Genomic DNA, 18,293 nt, shown 5'->3' with positions numbered 1-18,293 from the left:
CAGGCTGGCCTCAAACCCACAGAGATACACCTGCCTCTCCTTCCTGAGTACTGGGATTAAAGGAGTGTGCCAAAGTCTGACTGGGAAAGTAATTCTGTTGGTAGGGTTCTTGCCTAGTATGAAGATGCCCTGGTTTCTATTCCCAGCACTGCACAGAGCCTCACATGGTGGTGCATGTCTGCACTATGAACATGGTCAGAACATGAGAAGCAGAGGCAGGAGGATCAGAAGGTGCTGCTTTGTCCTTGGTACTGCCGTGACATTAGTTCACTTCCCACATTCTTAACCTTAGGTGAACACTGACACTGTGTCCTTCCTAGCTCATTAGGTCAGAACAGGCGAGAACCAGCATCTTTTTTAGTGTGTAGCTTGAACTCAGGATCCTCCTGCCTCTCCTTCCTGAGTGCCACAATTACAGATTACCTACCCAGCTACAATCATGTGAAGCATAGTGAAGGTTAACAAGTCATTTTCTAAGCCTGGCATAATGCTTGAAATTCAGGCACTCGGGAGGTTGAAGTAGGAAGGTAGAGAATTCAAGGTCGACCTAGACTAGGGAGTAAGACCCCATGTCAACAAAATTATTTTCAAGTCATGGTTTCTCAACCTGGGTGGTACTGATTCTGAAGAAAAAACTGTCAGGGAAAGGGTGGGTGGTGCCCTGTATCCTGTGCCATGTTACACTGTGGTATGCTTAGCAGCATCCCTGGCCTCACAGGTTGACAGAGGTACTTTCTTCCCAAGGCAAGCCAGCCAAAATGCCTCCAGACATTGCTTACTGTCGTCTCAGCTGCAGATTAGCCCCTAATGGAGACTGCCTTGGGGAAGAGGGAGGGGATTATCCCCTGGGAATAGGTGAGCAGGCTTGGAGGGGCCTCTTCCTGAGAGGAAGGGACCCATTGGGATATCCCCACAGCCCATTTCTCTGCCCACATCTCTGAAAAGGTGCCAATCCTAAAAGGGGATATCAGTGCAAGACCTGCTCCATGCCATGAATAAATTGTGTTCTAGAGCCTGGATGGGACATAGATCAGGGATGGCCTGCCATAACTGAGTCAGTGTCCTTGTCCTGCCCATTCCAAGAAGCACCACTACAGGGAGCTCCCAATTGAGGTACACCAGGCTCTGGGCCAATCCCCTGCTGGCTACATCCTTTACTTCACACACTGCTTCCCGAGGCTGCTGCTACACACTCACCATGCCATGAGGGCCTGTGCTTTGAGAGCTTCTTCCTGCCCTATTAGTCTCCAGCTTTGGATGCTGGGAGGTCCTGCCAGATGTCACAAAGAGCTGAGACAACCAGGTGCCCCAAAGGTGGACCAAGAAGTTAAGGCTGTGGCTCAATCTTGTCTAGGGAGCATCAAAATATTGGACAGCATCAAAATATTGGACAGAAGTTTAGCAGCCTGAGGCTGTTGGAACAGAGAAATATTCTGGGTTCAGGGTACTCACAAAAACACAGGATAAGAAAAGATATGCACATGTATTGAATAAATATAAAGCCAAGGAAGTAACAGTCTCAATTCAATAGAAATATATCTATACAAGTTATACAGTAGACTGAGGGCAGGGGAAGAGCTTATAAACTCAGATCCAAACATATACAAAAATAACTTACACAGCAACCCCTTCCTACCCAGCCCCATGGACAGGGGCACTGAACAGCAGTCCCAGAAGCCAGCAATGCAGTCCCAGGCAGAGCTTGCATAGTAAAGGGCACCAGCCCAAAGGACAGAGGCCTAGGAGTCATCCTCGAGTCTGTTGCAGGTAGACTTTGAGCTCAGCAGCCTGTCTACCATGGTGTGGGCATAGCATAGCTGTCTACTCAGTTCCTCGCAGCATCCATATTCCTCCAGAAGGCTCAGGCTGTATGTGTGGAAGTCCCGGTTCTTGCTGATGTAGGTCACAGCTGCCATCAGGGGGCACAGGCTAAGTTTGGTGGAGGGAAGAAGGGAGTGAGTGAAAAGCTTAGCTGGTGCCCGAGGCTGAGGCAAAGGGGAGGAAGACCCCCCCCCCAACCTGGTGAAAGGGACAGCACTTCCACCCCACCCAGCACCTCAAGTACAGGCCCCTGCACACCTGGAAGAAATCAATCTGTATAGTGCCATTGCTGAGGTGCAGGATGATGGCGCCATTTTTTCAGGTAGGGCAGCTGGGCCAGCTCATCACCTTCCCAGGGTGTGGTGTTGGCCCCTGCTTCTGCAGGTGTTCATTCATGTAACTTTGGAAATGCTGGAGGAGAGGGATCTGGTTGGAAAGTTGGGGTAGGGATTCCAGAATGAGGGCCTGACCTGAGGCAGCCCCCATATCCTGCCACACTGTGTCTCAGCAGCCAGTTCCCACCTTCTTCATCAAGGAGTCAGGGTGGGAGCTGATGGTGGGGTGAGACTCCATACCATCATGGTCTATGTACTGGAGGCTGTCGCCATCATTGTAGAGGACGAGGCATGCTGAGTCATTAAGGGTGCCCCTGTACTGTTGTCACAGAGCTGACACCCTAATGGCAGGGGGAGGGCTGTCTTAGAAAGGCAGGAGGAGGTGGGCAAAGGCTGGGAACAGCTCAGTAGTAGAGTGCTTGCATGTATTAGGCCCTAACAATTCTTGGTAACACAGCCACACAATTACAGACATCACTCACTTGTTCACTAAAAGGCTGCCATGGCCACACCGTCCCCTGCCCATCCCACATTCTGGAGACACCTACCAAGTCCATACTTCATTGATTGGTCTACCCACTGGCTGACCCAGAAGATGGGAATGCATGCAGGATCCTCAGCCTCCTCTGGGATAGAAACACAGCACTGGTTAGGCCAGCCCCTTCTTCTGTCTTCTCAGATAGCCCTCCCCAGAGCTGGGATGGGGCACCCCATGAAGCCTGGGGAGGGCTCTGAAGGCACAAACCCAGACACCCAAATGGAAAATTGCAGCCCAGGACGTCAAGTCCCACTTCGTTAAGTGGGCTCCTTTACTGTGTCCCAGGAACTGTGGTAGGTGTGGATAGGAAAAGAAACCCTAGGCTTCTGGAAGGACCCACGTACCAACCACAGGGATGAAGACTGATCAAAGTCTCTCAGCTGCTCTGTCATTAACATCGGGGCTGGTGGAAAGCCTAGTGCCCCAGATTAAAGTGGTGAAGAAACTGAGCAGACCCAACCATTCCTGCAACGCTAGAACCAACTCAGTGCACACGAGTCCCAACTGCAAATACATGAATGTGTTGGGAAGAAATGTTACGGAGAGTTAAGTCAGGTTAGGAAGTGCTGGCAGTGGGGGTCAGGGTGGTGACAGTGGGCACAAAAGCCCTGAGGCTGAAGCTGACCTGAGTCTCTTGAGGACCAAGGGATTAATTCCCTGGGCAGAAAGGAGACAGAAGATGCAGCTGTGCAGAGGTGACCTATCAGTCACCTACAGAGTGAGATGGGCCAGAAACAGGCAGAAGGCACACCAGGAGGGCCTAGGGTGTCAGGCTAACTCATCTGCATGTTGATCTCCAGAAAATGGGTGCTGCTTGCTGACTGAGATATCCTGCCTTTTCCAGATAGGAAGCCCCTGCAGGACTCACCTTGCCTCACCTCCTTCCCTCTGAGGGCTTGGAGGCATTGACCCTGGTCAGCGGCTGCAGCATGTCACCGAGGTGGCACTCGATGGCATCACTTGTCCCCCAAACCACTGGCTCTTCCTTTTCTCAGGGATGCTCAGGCAAGGGTCTCTCTACACCTAAGAAGGTGACATGGCCATTAGCCAGGCACAAAACCACTGGAGGGAGCACAGGCCGGTCTGCCACAGCTAGCACTCTTCCCACAGTACCGTTAGCTCTCACTGCTGTTGGGAACTGAGTCAGGACCAGGTTGGTGTGTCAGGTATATGGTGCTTACTGAGAGGTCACAAAGCTTCAGGTGCTCAGGCCTCTGCTCCAACAGCCTGCCCTTCCAGGACAGCAGCTGTTGCTGTCCCTCAGAAAGGGAGCCTGGAGGCACAAATTCAAGCAAAGAATGAAGGTCAACTTGTGCATCCAGGAAGGCGGAAGGATGGGTGAAGCACAGTGTAAGCCTTTTACTTTGTGTGCCTACAGATAATAGTCTAATGAAATGCACACTGAAGCATTAGTTGGCCTATGGTGACCAGAGCTGTGCTGGTCACTGATGCTGTCTTTATTCTTGAACGATTCACTTCCCCAAACCAGCATGTGTCAGTTCTCCCGTGAAACAGGACATTCCCTAAAGTTTCAATTAAAAACAACAGCAACAAAAATCCCACCATGCTGTATTAGGAATTTAAGTGTGAAATAAAATATCCAAGCTCTGATTTTAAAACTAGCTAAAAAGGGGCTGGAGAGATGGCTCAGCCACTAAGAACTCTGGCTATTCTTGTCAAGAACCTGGCTTTGGTCCCCAGCATTCTCATGGAGGCTCATGAGAATGAGCTATAGCTCCAGTTCCAGGGAATCCAAGACAATCTTCTGGACTCTGTGGTCACCAGGCATTCATGTGGTGCACATTCATATATGCATGTAAAATACCCATTCACAGGAAAAACAAAATGAGTGTTTGTAGAATATGTAAAATCAAACCTGTCCAAATATAACTATTGGAAATGGAGGAGAACTACTCCAGGATCACATAACACGTTATACAAATCTTTACATTTGGATAATCTGGAAAATGTCTATAATACATTTTCATTTATTGCTACTTACTAAAAACAAAGAATCCTTAAAGTAGCAGTATTTTAATACCTCCCATAGGATAGGATCCACAGTCCAGCACTACAGGAAAGGGTAACAGAAGGGGGCTCAGCAATAACTCAATTAATAGAGTGCTTGTGGAGTGTGAAGCCCTGAATTAAGATTCTCAGCTCCTTATAAACTGGCCATGGTGGCCCACACCTGTAATGCAGCACTCGGGAGACAGAGGCAGAAAGAACAGAAGCTCAAGGTCATCCTTGGCTACTGGAAATTCTAAGTAGACTGGGCCACATGAGACACTGTCTCAAAAATTAAAAGGGGAAAATAAAAATTACAGTAATAATTACTATACCAAGACCCACACGTGGGTGCTAAAATCAGTGGTCAACAGTTTTTCAAACAACTTCCTGCAAGATACTTGTCAATTACAGAAGAAACAGTATCTGTAGCAGAGACAGCCTTGTCTCCCTGATGCACTGAAAAGAGCACATCCCCTCTGCCGCATTCCTGCTCAGATTGTAGAATCTTCCCTAAATCACGAGGAAGCAACAAATCCAACAGGAAACACACTCCTCAGCAACCTCTGAAAGTGTCAAGGTCACAAGAAACTGAGGTCTCTAAATGCCATGAGCAGTTCTGACTTGCATCCTGATACAGAATAAGGTGATGTTAGTGGGGAATCTGTTTGATTGACATGAGGACTGGAGTTTGTTGACAGGATTATCTTGTGGTTAACGTTTTAGTTTTGGTAATTATTCCATGGTAGAGATGTGCTGACAGTGGAGGAAGCTGGGGAAGGGTACATGGGAAGTCAGCCCTATTTTGTTTATAACATTTTTGCATAGCCCTAAAATAATTCCAAAATAAACTAAGTCACTGAGTCAGGGGTGAGGCACACATTTGTAACCCTGGCATTTGGGAGTTCAAGGCTAGCCTGAACAACATGAGACTCTGTCTCAAAGCACCAAAACCAAAACTAAATCATTGCAAGTCATTTGCCTAAAAATGTAAATCTAATTGAAACAGATGAACTGAGAACTTTATATTAAATTGGTAGTATATCCACACAGAGGAACAAAGTCCTTCAAGCTACTTCTCAAAGACTACAACTCTTAATGAAATATATTAAGGTCAAATAAAACTCCAAGAAAAAAAATAGTAATTCTAAATACAGTTGCACACTCCTATAAGGCCAGCACCTGGGGGGAAAAGGGGCAGTGAGGCCAGAGATTTCAAACCTGAGGCCAGTCTTGCCTTCATAGTGTGTTTAAAGAAGAAGAAGAAGAAGAAGAAGAAGAAGAAGAAGAAGAAGAAGAAGAAGAAGAAGAAGAAGAAAAGAATGCTACCAGGTGAGGTGGCTCACACCTTTGATCCTAGCACTTGGAAGGCAGAAGCAGGTAGATCTCTGTGAGTTGGAGGCCAGCTTGAGCTACATAGTGAGATCTTGTCTCAAAAGAAAAGAAAAGAAAAAGAAAAAAAATTGTGAAGACAATATGGGCTTAGATTAATGCTGACACTCCTGAAGGTTGTGCTGGTGTCTGTCATGTGTGTTTTCAAGAAGTATACTCAGAAGCATTTGCAGCAGAAGAAAGCTCACTCTCAATCAGTTAAGAAAGAGAAACATATAGGGACTGATGATGAAAACATCAAAAGAAATGTAAACCGACTGGGAAAGAGGGTCAGATGCTTCCCGTTCATTCTTGAATCTATTTAATCCTTTGTTTTCTTTTTCAGACAGGGTTTCTCTAACAGCTCTGGTTATTCTGGTACTCGTTCTGTAGTCCAGGCGGACCTCGCACTCACAGATACACTTTAGTTCAAGTGTAAAATGGCAGACTGCTGGAGTTGGCTGTAGTGACATTTCAAAAGTGAGATGTGCTGACAAAACTGTAATCCAGAGCCCTAGGCAGGAGGACTGACTCCAGAGAAGCCTGGTGACAATGAGAGACCTTCTCCTGATAGACAAAACACGAGCCCTCAAAGGGGTAAAGGTACAGAGTGAACAATAGTGAGAGTGAGAACTGAGGACAGGTGCTGTGTTATACTCCTTGTCTATACCTGACAAGTTCCAGCATTCTCAACAGAACATGCAAGAGAGACGATAGAGACTTTTAAACATAATCAAAAAGAATTTCCTGGGCTTGGTGTTCAGTCCATTTTCTCCTTATTGGGTGCAATTGGTTGATTCAGTCTGTTTTTCCTGCCAAGGCCAAATGTCAGAAGAGCCCAGCACTAGACCTCAAGGATAGGACCCACCTCTGGGGACAGAGTAAGGTGCATGCACGCTGAAAATCTGGGCTCTCTGGGGTCTACCCTACCAAGACCAAGTTTCACCTTTCTTGAGGACCATGAGAGGCTTCCTGCTGCTGGGGTTCAGGCTGCTGGGAGCTACTGAAAACCTTGGTGTTGGTGTTGGGCAGGTGATGGGGAGACAAGCAGGGATATAGCCAAAAGTGAAAAACTCATCATTGAGCAACTCGTGAATGGTGGGGCGGGCAGTGGGTTCTGTCTGAAGCATCTTCTGGATGAGGGAGGCAGCCACGGGGGGATTGATGTATTGGAGGGGAGAGGCAGAGCCTAAGTGAGATGAGACAGGAATCCCAGCTGACATGTGGCTGCTCCTGTCTCAGTGGCCACAAGCTCCACCAGGCCGTCCACCCCAGCTTTAGCAAGGACCAATGTCACCTTGCTGGTGAGAAGGATCATTTCCTGCCACTTGGCACTCCATATTAACTGGGCACGATTTCCCCAGCTTGCCCTTGCAAAACACATTTAGTAATTTACCACCAGAGGGGCCTCCAGGTCCCCAGACCTGTGTTTAAATCCCAGTTCCGCCCCCAGGATTCCAGCTCTGACAAATAGCCTGGGCTTTCTGGGCCCACCAAGGCATATCTGTAGAATGGGGGAGGAGTACCACACCTGGGGCCCCACTAGGTGGGACACCTGGTATATGGGATAAAACCTAGAACAGGCCTGTCAGAGCATTAACTCTAGGCTTCTTATGTACTAGGAATGCAGTCTTGTATATTAGTTCATTTGGCTCTCACAAAAACTCCTAAAAGACTCTCCCCCTATATAGTTTGAATTGAGACAGGATCTCACTACATTGCTGAGGCTAGCCTGGAACTTGTGATCCCCCTGCCTAAGCCTTACAAAAGTTAAGACTACTCCAGGAATTCCCCAGCTCTGGGCTGCAGTAAGAGAGTACTCCCCAAGGACCTCAGAGACCACTGCTATCCACCACAGGCCACTGTGATGGGACTATTTCCTACCATCAGTCTTTAGGCTGATCTAATTCTCCCATCAGTACTCATCAGTGCTTCCAAAGCTTTATTGAAAGTCAGCCAGGGACTGAATTAAACCCAGGTTCAGAACTGAGATTCCACAGTTCTAACAAGCCCTCAGGTGTTGATAGTTTGGGTCTGTGCATGTTTTTAGTAAGCAGCAAAGAGCTGGAGGAAGAAGTGTAGAAACTTTTTGGTCCCTTCTCTGGACCATAAGTCCAAGCTACAGGAGGAACCCTACAGCCTACACCAGATTGATAGGGAAATAGGGCTTCATGTGGGCAGCCTGCTCGCTGAAATAGCCTTTGTATAAGGCACACTCCAAAATGCCCCTTTGCCAGAAAGTTTCCGGTGTGGGCGCCCCAGCCCTGCAGCAGAAACATCCACTCTCTCCCGACAGAGCTCCAAAATCACAAACACAAAGTCGCTGTCCTCGAAAACACTGTGGAAGCCTAAGACGTGTTGATGTGCGAGGCTGCGGCGAATGGAAATCTCTGTAGACATCTTCTTCTGGGGGGGGGGATGAGGAGCAAAAACTTAGGCACGACCTTGCCTGTGAATACCTCCTTTGTGTCTGGGTCTGAGATCTCGAAGCATTTGGCAAAGCATCCTTTACTCAGAAAGCGGCCCCTTACATACTGGTGCCTGCTGAGTGGGTCCAATAAGACCTCCGGAATCTCAACAGTGGGGCGGCCACTGGGGCACTGGGAACTGCATCTCCCTGGACCCTGGTTTTCTGGAGGTTGGCTGGTGCTCAAGCCAGCTTTCCAGCTTTGACCTCTGAGGAGGATGCTGTGAAACACCAGCCCTGGATCATATTTCTTTGATAACTAGGGTTTCCTGGAGAGAAACCTGTGGAAGTTGGCTTACCTCCTCCTGTGCTGGACACAGATGCTTCATGCTGGGGAAGTGGGCACACTGCCATCTGGACTTCCTGCAGAGCTCCTACTTCTGCTGTCTCAGGCCACACCTGCAAGTCGCCACCCTGTGTCTCCTGATGTAGAGAGCTCATCACTTTAAAGAGGACGGACATGGGAAATGGACTCTAGGGGAACTTGAAATACGCAGCACTTAAGCTAGACCTACTGTGCATCCCTCTCCCCATGGCTCCTCCCTCTCTCTCTTCCATCCTCTCCAAATCCCTCCCTTAGCCAATTCTTTCCTGCTGCCTCTGCAATGTCTGGTTCTCATCATCTGCTCTCCATCTCCAGCTCAACTATGTCACTTTATTTAGAAGCGGGTTTGTACTGTGGCACTGGTGATTTTGAAGTCAGAGTTTTAAATTTGCATGCCCATAAAGTGAAACAAGATAATGTGCCAATTGCAAAGGACAGATGACAGTATCAAATACAAAATTAGTGTAGTAGCTTAGCTTGGTGGGGTCTGCCCTGAGGTCACCACTCCCCTTATTCCATTTATCAGCAGGCTTTTCTTTAAACATTTTATCTCCTTGAGCCCTGGACTTGGCTCCAAAATTACATTTCCTGGTGTTCCTTATTTCTTCAAACAATATTTTTTATTTTTCCTTGCTCATCTTGCTCCTGCACATTTGCTTAAGACTGGCCACTACTAACCACCAAACACACTCTTGGAAAGCAATGCAGACTGTCTTGAAAAGTCCTCTGCCAAGGCCGTCAATACAAAAGTCTTCAGTTCAGCTTCAGACCGGTTTTAGGCCAAGGTCAAAAGAAGCCACATTCTTTTCCAAAACATTACAAGAATGGTCTACAGTCCCCTTACCCTCTGAAACTTTTTTGAACTGGGCTTCCATAGTTCAAATCACCCTGAGCACTGTCTTCCACGCTTCCACTAGGATGACCTATTAAGCCCCACCTAAAGTATCCAACCATCTTTCTAGTTCAAAATCCCAAAGTCTTCCATATTCTTCCAACAAACATCATGGTCAGGCCTGTCACAGCAATAAGCCAGTCCCTGGCCCCAGTTTCTGTCTTAGTCACTGTTCTATTGCTGTGAAGAGACACCATGACCAAGGCAGCTTTTATAAAAGAAAGTATTTAATTGGGGGTTTGTTTACAGTTTCAGAGGTTTAGTTCATTATCATCATGGCAGGAAGCATGCTGGCATACAGGCATGCTCTGGAGCAGTAGCTGAGAGTTACATCATGATCAGTGGGCAGAGAGAGACCCTGGGCTTGGCATAGGCTTTTGAAATCTCAAAGTCCACTGTCAGTGACACACTTCCTCCAAAAGGCCACACCTCCTAGTTCTTTTAATCCTTTCAAATAGTGTCACTCATTCCCTGGTGACTAAGCATTCAAATATATGAGCCTGTGGGAGCCATTTTTATTCAAAACACAACACAAGTAATGTGTAACTCAGGTCTTTGTGCTTGGAAGGTGTGATGGCTGATCTTGGTTGTCATTATAGATTGCTGGTTGATGGGGCAAAGGGAAGCACACTGTGGGCAGTACAATCCCTAGGCAGGTGGGCCTGGTATGTATAAATAGATAGCTAAACAGAAGCCACCAGGAGGTAAGCCACTAGGAAGAATTTCTTCATGGTTTCTGCCTCAAGCTCTTGCTTTGAGTTCCTGCCTCAGTTTCCCTTGATGATGGACTAAACTTTAAGCTTAAATAAACCCTTTACTCACTGGTTGCTTTTGGTCAGGGTGTTTATTGTGGCAAACGAAAAAGAAGCAAACACACAAAGCAATGACTTTACTCACTGAGACATCCCCAGCCAGAGTAGTGGGTTCTGAGAGGAGGCTTCTAGATCTTCAGCACAAAAAACTGGAAGTTAAAAATTTTTCATTTTATTTTTTATGTGTATGAATACTTTGCCTGCTTGCATGTCTGTGCACCATGTGTGTGAAGTACCTGTGGAGTTCAGAAGAGGGTGTCAGATCTCCTGGACCCAGTAGGAAGCATGGCCATATGTAAGTATAACCCCAGTTTGGGGAGGAGGTGAAGACAGACAGATTATGGCAGCTTGCTGGCCAGCCAGCCTAGCAGAAGTGGTGAACTTCTACTTAGTCAGACCCTGTCTCAAGGCACTAAGGTGGATCCTGATAGACCAGCCATATGACATCCTACTCTGGTCTCTGAATGCATGTGCATAGGTGCACACACCTGCACATTCTTGTGTTTGTGTGCCAGCATACCATGCATACATATGTATACAACACACACACACACACACACACACACACACACACACACACACACACACACGTGTGTGTGTGTGTGAGGATGAGCAAAGAGTCAACATTTTAAACTCTTTGTGTGGCTTTCAATGAGATATAATTTCACATGATAGTTTTTTATTATGTAACAACCCCCCCCCCCAGAACTTAATGGCTTAAAAAATCAAACTATTTATTTGTGGATATATGTGTGTGATAGTGTTTTTAATTGTGCAGGAGCACATGTCCATGTGAGTATGCATGCATACGTATTTATAAATGCATGCATGAGGGAGTCAGAGAACTTTTGGTAGTGTTCCTCAGGTGCTGTCCATGCTCCTCCTATTCTGAGACAGAGTCTCTCTGCTCAGAACTCACCATGTAGACCAGCCTGGTTGACCAGCAAGATCCCAGGATGCACTTGTCTCTGCCTCTTCAGTGCTGGATTAGTCTTGTACCACCACCATCCTCGGGTCTTTTCACACTGGTTCTGGGTCGAAAACTCAGGTCCTTGTGTTTGCAAGGTAAGGACTTTACCAACATGTTTCTCTCCCTGCCCCTGTTTTTTTTTTTTTTTAAATTACTCTTAGCTGATACTTAAAATGTAAAAATTGTATTTTTAATGTAGTACTGTGTTATATTCAATGCATGTATCCATTGCATAATTTAAGTCAGGTTAAACATACCTGTCTCCTCAAACATTTATTTATTTATGGTGAAAACCTGCCAGTTTTTTTTCACCATGTATTCCCAGTCTCCTGGAATTCACTGTTCAGATCAGCCTGACTCTGAACTCACTGAGATTTCCATGATTCAGCCTCCAAAATACAAAGATTAATAGAATTCAGCTCCTTGACTGGCCCTTCAAGCTTTTTATTTTTATTAGTATTTTTTAAATTTTATAATTTATTTTAATTTTACATATCAGCCACGGATTCCATTGTTCTCCCCCCTCCCACCCTGCTCCCCCCCCCAGCTCACTCGACATTCCCATCTCCTCCAGGGCAAAGACTCCTCTGGGAATTGAGTTCAACCTGGTAGATTCAGTTGAGGCAGGTCCAGTCCCCTCCTCCCAGGCTGAGCCAAGTGTCCCTGCATAGGCCCAGGTTCCAAACAGCCAGCCCATGAACTGAGGACACTTCCTGGTCCCAGTGCCTGGATGCCTCCCAAACAGATTAAGCTAATCAACTGTCTCACTTATCCTGAGAGCCTGATCAAGTTGGGGGCTCCTCAGCTATTGGTTCATAGTTCATGTGTTTCCATTCATTTGGCTATTTATCCCTGTGCTTTTTCCAACCTTGGTCTCAATAATTCTTGCTCATACAAACCCTCCTCTTTCTCACCAATTGGACTCCTGGAGCTCCACCTGGGGCTTGGCCATGGAGCTCTGCATCCGCTTCCCTCAGTCATTGGATGAAGTTTCTAGCATGACAATTAGGGTGTTTGGCTATCCTGTCACCAGAGTAGGTCAGTTCAGGCTTTCTCTCGACCATTGTCAGTAGTCTATTGTGGAGGTATCTTTGTGGATTTCTGTGGACCTCTCTATCACTTTGCTTCTTCCTATTCTTATGTGGCCTTCGTTTATCATGGTCTCTTATTCCTTGTTCTCCCTATCTGTTCTTGATACAGCTGGGATCTCCTGCTCCCCTAAGCTCTCTTTCCCTCGACCCTTGCCCTTCATTACCCCCCCCCCACGTCCAGGTTGTTCATGTAGATCTCATCCATTACTCTGTCATTGGGCAATCCCTGTGTCTCTGTTAGGGTCCTGTTTTCTAGGTAGCCTCCTTGGAGTTGTGAGTAGCAGTCGAGTCATCTTTGTTTTACATCTAGTATCCTCCTATGAGTGAGTACATACCATGTTTGTCTTTCTGAGTCTGGGTTACCTCACTCAGGATGATTTTTTCTAGATCCATCCATTTGACTGCAAATCTCATGATGTCATTGTTTTTCTCTGCTGAGTAGTATTTCATTGTGTATATGTACCACATTTTATTTATCCATTCTTCAGTTGAAGGGCATCTAGGTTGTTTTCAGGTTCTGGCTATTACAAACAATGCTGCTATGAATATAGCTGAGCAAGTGCCCTTGTGGTATGATTGAGCATTCCTTGGGTATACGCCCAAGAGTGGTATAGCTGGGTCTTGAAGGATATTGATTTCCAATTTTCTAAGAAAGGGCCATATTGATTTCCAAAGCAGCTGTACAAGCTTGCATTTCCACCAGCAGTGGAGGAGAGTTCCCCTAGCTCCACATCCTCTCCAGCATATGCTGTCTTCAGTGTTTTTGATCTTAGCCCTTCTGACATGTATAAGGTGGTATCTCAGAGTCTTTTTGATTTCCATTTCCCTGATGACTAGGGATGTTGAGCAATTCCTTAGATGTTTTTGAGCCATTTGAGCTTCCTCATGTTTAGTTTGAGAATTCTCTGTTTAGTTCAATAGCCCATTTCTTAATTGGACTGTTGGGCATTTTGATGTCTAATTTCTTGAGTTCTTTATATATTCTGTCCTCTGTCAGATGTGGGGCTAGTGAAGACATTTTCCCATTCTGTAGGCTGTCGCTTTGCCTTATTAACTGTATACTTTGCTCTACAAAAGCTTCTCAGTTTCAAGAGGTCCCATTGATTGATTGTTTCTCTCAGTATCTTTGCTACTGGTGTTATATTTGGGAAGTGATCCCCAATGCCAGTGCATTCAAGACTACTTCCTGCTTTCTCTACTACTAGGTTCAGAGTACCTGGATTTATGTTGAGGTCTATGATCCACTTGGACTTAAGTTTTGTACATATTGACAGATATGGATCTATTTGCAGCCTTCTACATGTTGATATCTAGTTGTGCCAGCATCACTTGTTGAAGATACTTTCTTTTTTCCATTGTACAGTTTTGGTTTCTTTGTGAAAATCATGTGTTCATCAGTGTGCGGATTAATGTCAGGGTCTTCAGTTTGATTCCATTGGTTCACATGTTGGTTTTTATGCCAGTACTTGAAGTGCTGATTGGATTCTGCCTCGAATTGTTTGGGAAACACCCATATCTGGAGCTTGTACATTTTATACAGTTGCAAACAAACAAGGAAAGGCAAATTACATGTCAAACAATTTAAGTAAAGTGGTTCAAAGTCCTTATAATTCAGTTCAAAAATTGGAATTATATGCTATTCTGTTGGTATTAATGGATTTTTCTGAACCTCTCAACGTAGTTACTAACTCTCAGTATGTTGAAAGAGTGGTATTACATATTGAGACTGCAGAATTTATCCCTGAGGAGTCATAAATAACTTTGTTACAACATATATATCACAGGATATAATCAGGGATAGGAAGCAATATATATATAAAACATTCAATCCCATATGAGTCTCCCAGGCCCTCTAGCATAAGGAAATGATGAGATCAATAAACTATTGATAGGAAATGTGCTGCAGAAGGAGCAAATTCTATGATCATGTTAGGTTTGTGTAATTTATTTCAATAATTTTTGTCAATATAAGTAAATACAAATTATCACTTAATTGAAAATATATTAAAGTATAACAATGAAAAGGATAGATTGTTCACTTCATTCCAACAAAGTAGATGGGCAATACCAATCTGGAATGGTTAATTTAGAGCATTTAGGAATTTTCGCTATTGAGCAATGATTTACTTGAGTCTGAAAAATCAAAGGAAATGTGGCCAAATGCCAGAGAGCTGGTGCAGAGAAATGGCTTGAAGTAAAAGGGGAACCTGAGCAGAGACCCACAAGAACTTTTGTTCCTAGTAGATATGGATCATTGTGTGAGGTGTCCAGAAAGTCATTATGCAAACACAGAGCAGAAGCACTGCCTCCAGAAAGCAGTAACATGAAGACCCTTTGGGAAAGACACTCACCTACTTGGTCCTGGGCTTCTCTGCACTAACAGCTGGTGTTCTGGTGTCTTTGTGAAGTATCACCACACTCCCATTGTCAAGGCCAACAATCAGGTTCTCACTTACATCCTGATCATCACTCTGACCTTCTGTTTTCTCTGTCCATTGCTCTTCATTGGCCGTCCTAACACAGCCACCTGTATCCTGCAGCAGAGCACATTTGTAGTTCTGTTCATGGTGGCTCTCTCCACAGTCTTGGCCAAAATTATTACTGTGGTTCTGGCTTTCAAGATAACTGTTGCAGGGAGACTGATAAGGTGGATAATGGTATCAAGAGCACCTAACTACATAATTCCCATCTGCACCATTATCCAGCTTGTGCTCTGTGGAATTTGGCTGAGCACCTCTAATCCATTTATTGAGTCAGATGCTTACACTGAACATGGACACATAATTATTATATGCAACAAGGGATCCACTATTGCCTTCCATTCTTTCCTGGCATACCTCTGTGGATCTTACAGATTACTCCATGTTTTTCTTAATTACATCGAAGTCTTCAAGCCTGTTTAGCACAAATCCAATTGTCAGAGATCATATAGCAATTTGAGATTTTATATTTGTTGGTTCTGTTTCCTGATGAAATTGATCTTTATTCTCTCATCATCTAATGTTTTTACATAGTTCTCTAAATTAGAAAGCCTGTTTTCATAAAATTTCATTGTTTCTCTCAATAAATATTAAAGAGAATATTAATGGGATGCGTATGTATTCTTTACCTCTCCCACATTGCATAACTTTGCCTTTACAGCATCAAATGTTTTCATATGGATACATGTGTTTTTGATGCCTTTGGTCTGTTTCCTGGATTCATCGTGCTTACATTTCATGTATGCTTTTGCTATGAAGGAAGGCACATTTTTAAAATGAATATGATTTTGACATGAAGGAATTATTCTGCCAAAAATACTGCATAATTAGCTGCATACTAGAATAGAATAGAGCAATTCGTTTAATTATAACCCAAAGTCAGATGTCAGTTAATAAGATATTTACCCAATTACATGAAGCTTTTGTTAAATCTGTAAAGATTGTGAAATGTCCTGCTGTAACCAGTTCTGTAGAATCTGTGCTCATGTCTGTCTTTGACTATAGATATCAAAATGGCTTTTCTACTCACTCATTCACAATTTTTCAATTTTGATAAATTACTCTACATTGTTTTATTTTTTTGGTTTTTTGAGACAGGGTTTCTCTGTGTAGCTTTGCACCTTTCCTGGAGCTCACTTGGTAGCCCAGGCTGGCCTCGAACTCACAGAGGTCCGCCTGGCTCTGCCTCCTGAGTGCTGGGATTAAAGGCATGCGCCACCAACGCCCGGCCTACATTCTTTATTGTGTAACTCCTGCGTATTTATGAGTACTCATTTCTCCATATTTTATCAATATGGCTTAAGAGAGATGTAATTCTTTGGGAACAACTTTTCTGACTCTTCTAATTTCTTGTGTAGTGTGCATTTACATAAATATGTAAGACATTATGTGATGTGTGCCTTGTATCTTGTCGTTTGTCGAGTTTTTTGTAGTTTACAAGTGGTAAACTTTCAAGAATAAAGTAGAGGATAACTTATGTCAATCACTACAGGTAAATTGAAAACAAGCCAGAGTCTGTCTTTGTGAATGGGCTCATCAGGGTGACTTATATAAATACGTTTTCTCATACAGTATGTTGTTATCATGGTTTGCCTTCCCTCATCTCCTCCTAGATTCTCCTTAAAGCCAACCAACCAACTCCCTGACCCCTTTTCTCTCTCTTTAGGAAACAAACAGGAAAAACTCCCAACCAGAACAAAATAAAACAAACAACAACAAAACTAGTTGAAGTGTGTAGAACACATGGAAAGGTAGGCCCACACACACAAACACACATTTACACACACAGGTGTCTTGCCTGCAATATAAGCTAGTGCAACTGTGGAATAGATTTTGAGAGAACATCTGATTTGACTTTAGGTCCCCTCCATGAAAACATACCTGACACTTTTGTGTGTGTGTGCCAAACACCTGAAAGTAAATGGAACAAGGGTGGAGGGTAGAACCAAATACTACTGTTCTATTAAAAGGCCATAGCAATAAGATGACTCCTAATGACATTCTGCAATAGATCAGTGCCTTCCTCAACCACTGTCAGAGAAGCTTCCTCCTGCAGCAGATGAGAGCAAATAGAGAGACCCACAGTTGAACATTATGCTGAGAATGATGGACCTTGGAACTCTCAGCCCTGAATGTTATGTCTCCCTCTAATCCTTCCCCTCAGGATGTAGGGATCACTGTGGTAGATGAGGCAGAAAGAGTGTTGGAGGGAGAAGACTAGAGGACACCAGAAGAACAAGGCCCTCTACATCAACAAGATAGGTACACAAGTGATCTCACAGAGACTGTGGCAACATGCACAGGGTCTGCATTGGTCTGTACCTGATGGGGCGAAAGTGGATGTGTTCACATTCCTCCATTCCTAACCCAGTAGCTGTTTCCAACTGCTAAGCAATTGCAAATGAAAGTCTAATTTTCTCCAAGAGAGTCTCACTCAGGGAACAAAAGCTCCTTCTAAGTATAGGATGCAAAACTAACACTAGATTGCCAACAGAAAAAAACTCAATAGTGTCTTTGGAGCATCCTTGTGTCATAATGTCCTGTCAGGCTTCTCATTTTTTCTCTTTTGTATTTTATTATGTATTTTGTGTATGTATTATGGCTCCTCATTTAGTGGTTTTATGAGATTCCTGAGAGCGTGAACAATGGGTTTCTATGTATATATCTGTTTTTTTGTGTGATCTCTTGGGAAATTTTATTCTTGTATGGTAGTTTTCTACTATTCTGATGTGCTAGTTTTTGTTTGATATACTGCTATATTACATTATATGATATTATATTTTATAAATATTCCTTAGAAGCCTGATTGTTTTCTAATGAGAGATAGAATGGAGTTAGATCTGAGCAGGAGGAGTGATGGGGAGGAACATGGAGAAGAACAGAGTGGGAAACTGTAATTAGGATATATCATGTAAGAAAAAAGATATTTTCCATAAATGAAAAGGAAAGATAAAAAAGATATAAAATATAATTGTAAGCCATAATATCTAAGCAAATGTTGTGTAAGCTAAATTTTGCAAAAACAAAATATTAAAAGCCCCAAAACTTCCAAGATATCATTGATTTCATTTTTTAATTTTGTTGTTTATTGAAAATAGATTTTTTTCCATACACTATATTGTTATCAGGGTTTTCCTTCCCCCACTCCTCCCAGATCTCCTGCACCTTCCTACCCACCCCAAAA

The 18,293-nt window shown here is 44.2% G+C and overlaps 1 long non-coding RNA gene across 1 annotated transcript; it reads right to left on the bottom strand.

Annotated features, from left to right (window-relative positions):
* Positions 1-1,464: 1,464 nt before the first annotated feature.
* LOC114689307 lies at positions 1,465-9,303 on the bottom strand. The gene is made up of 3 exons (XR_005090607.1): positions 8,839-9,303; positions 2,080-3,717; positions 1,465-1,929 (listed from the first exon to the last, which is right to left on the bottom strand). It is a non-coding gene; the product is annotated as an uncharacterized LOC114689307 (long non-coding RNA).
* Between the last annotated feature and the right edge of the window lie 8,990 nt (positions 9,304-18,293).

Source organism: Peromyscus leucopus, unplaced genomic scaffold (assembly GCF_004664715.2).
Source record: "Peromyscus leucopus breed LL Stock unplaced genomic scaffold, UCI_PerLeu_2.1 scaffold_1653, whole genome shotgun sequence".
Taxonomy (NCBI): domain Eukaryota; kingdom Metazoa; phylum Chordata; class Mammalia; order Rodentia; family Cricetidae; genus Peromyscus; species Peromyscus leucopus.
This window is presented reverse-complemented; position numbering and strand designations above follow the sequence as displayed.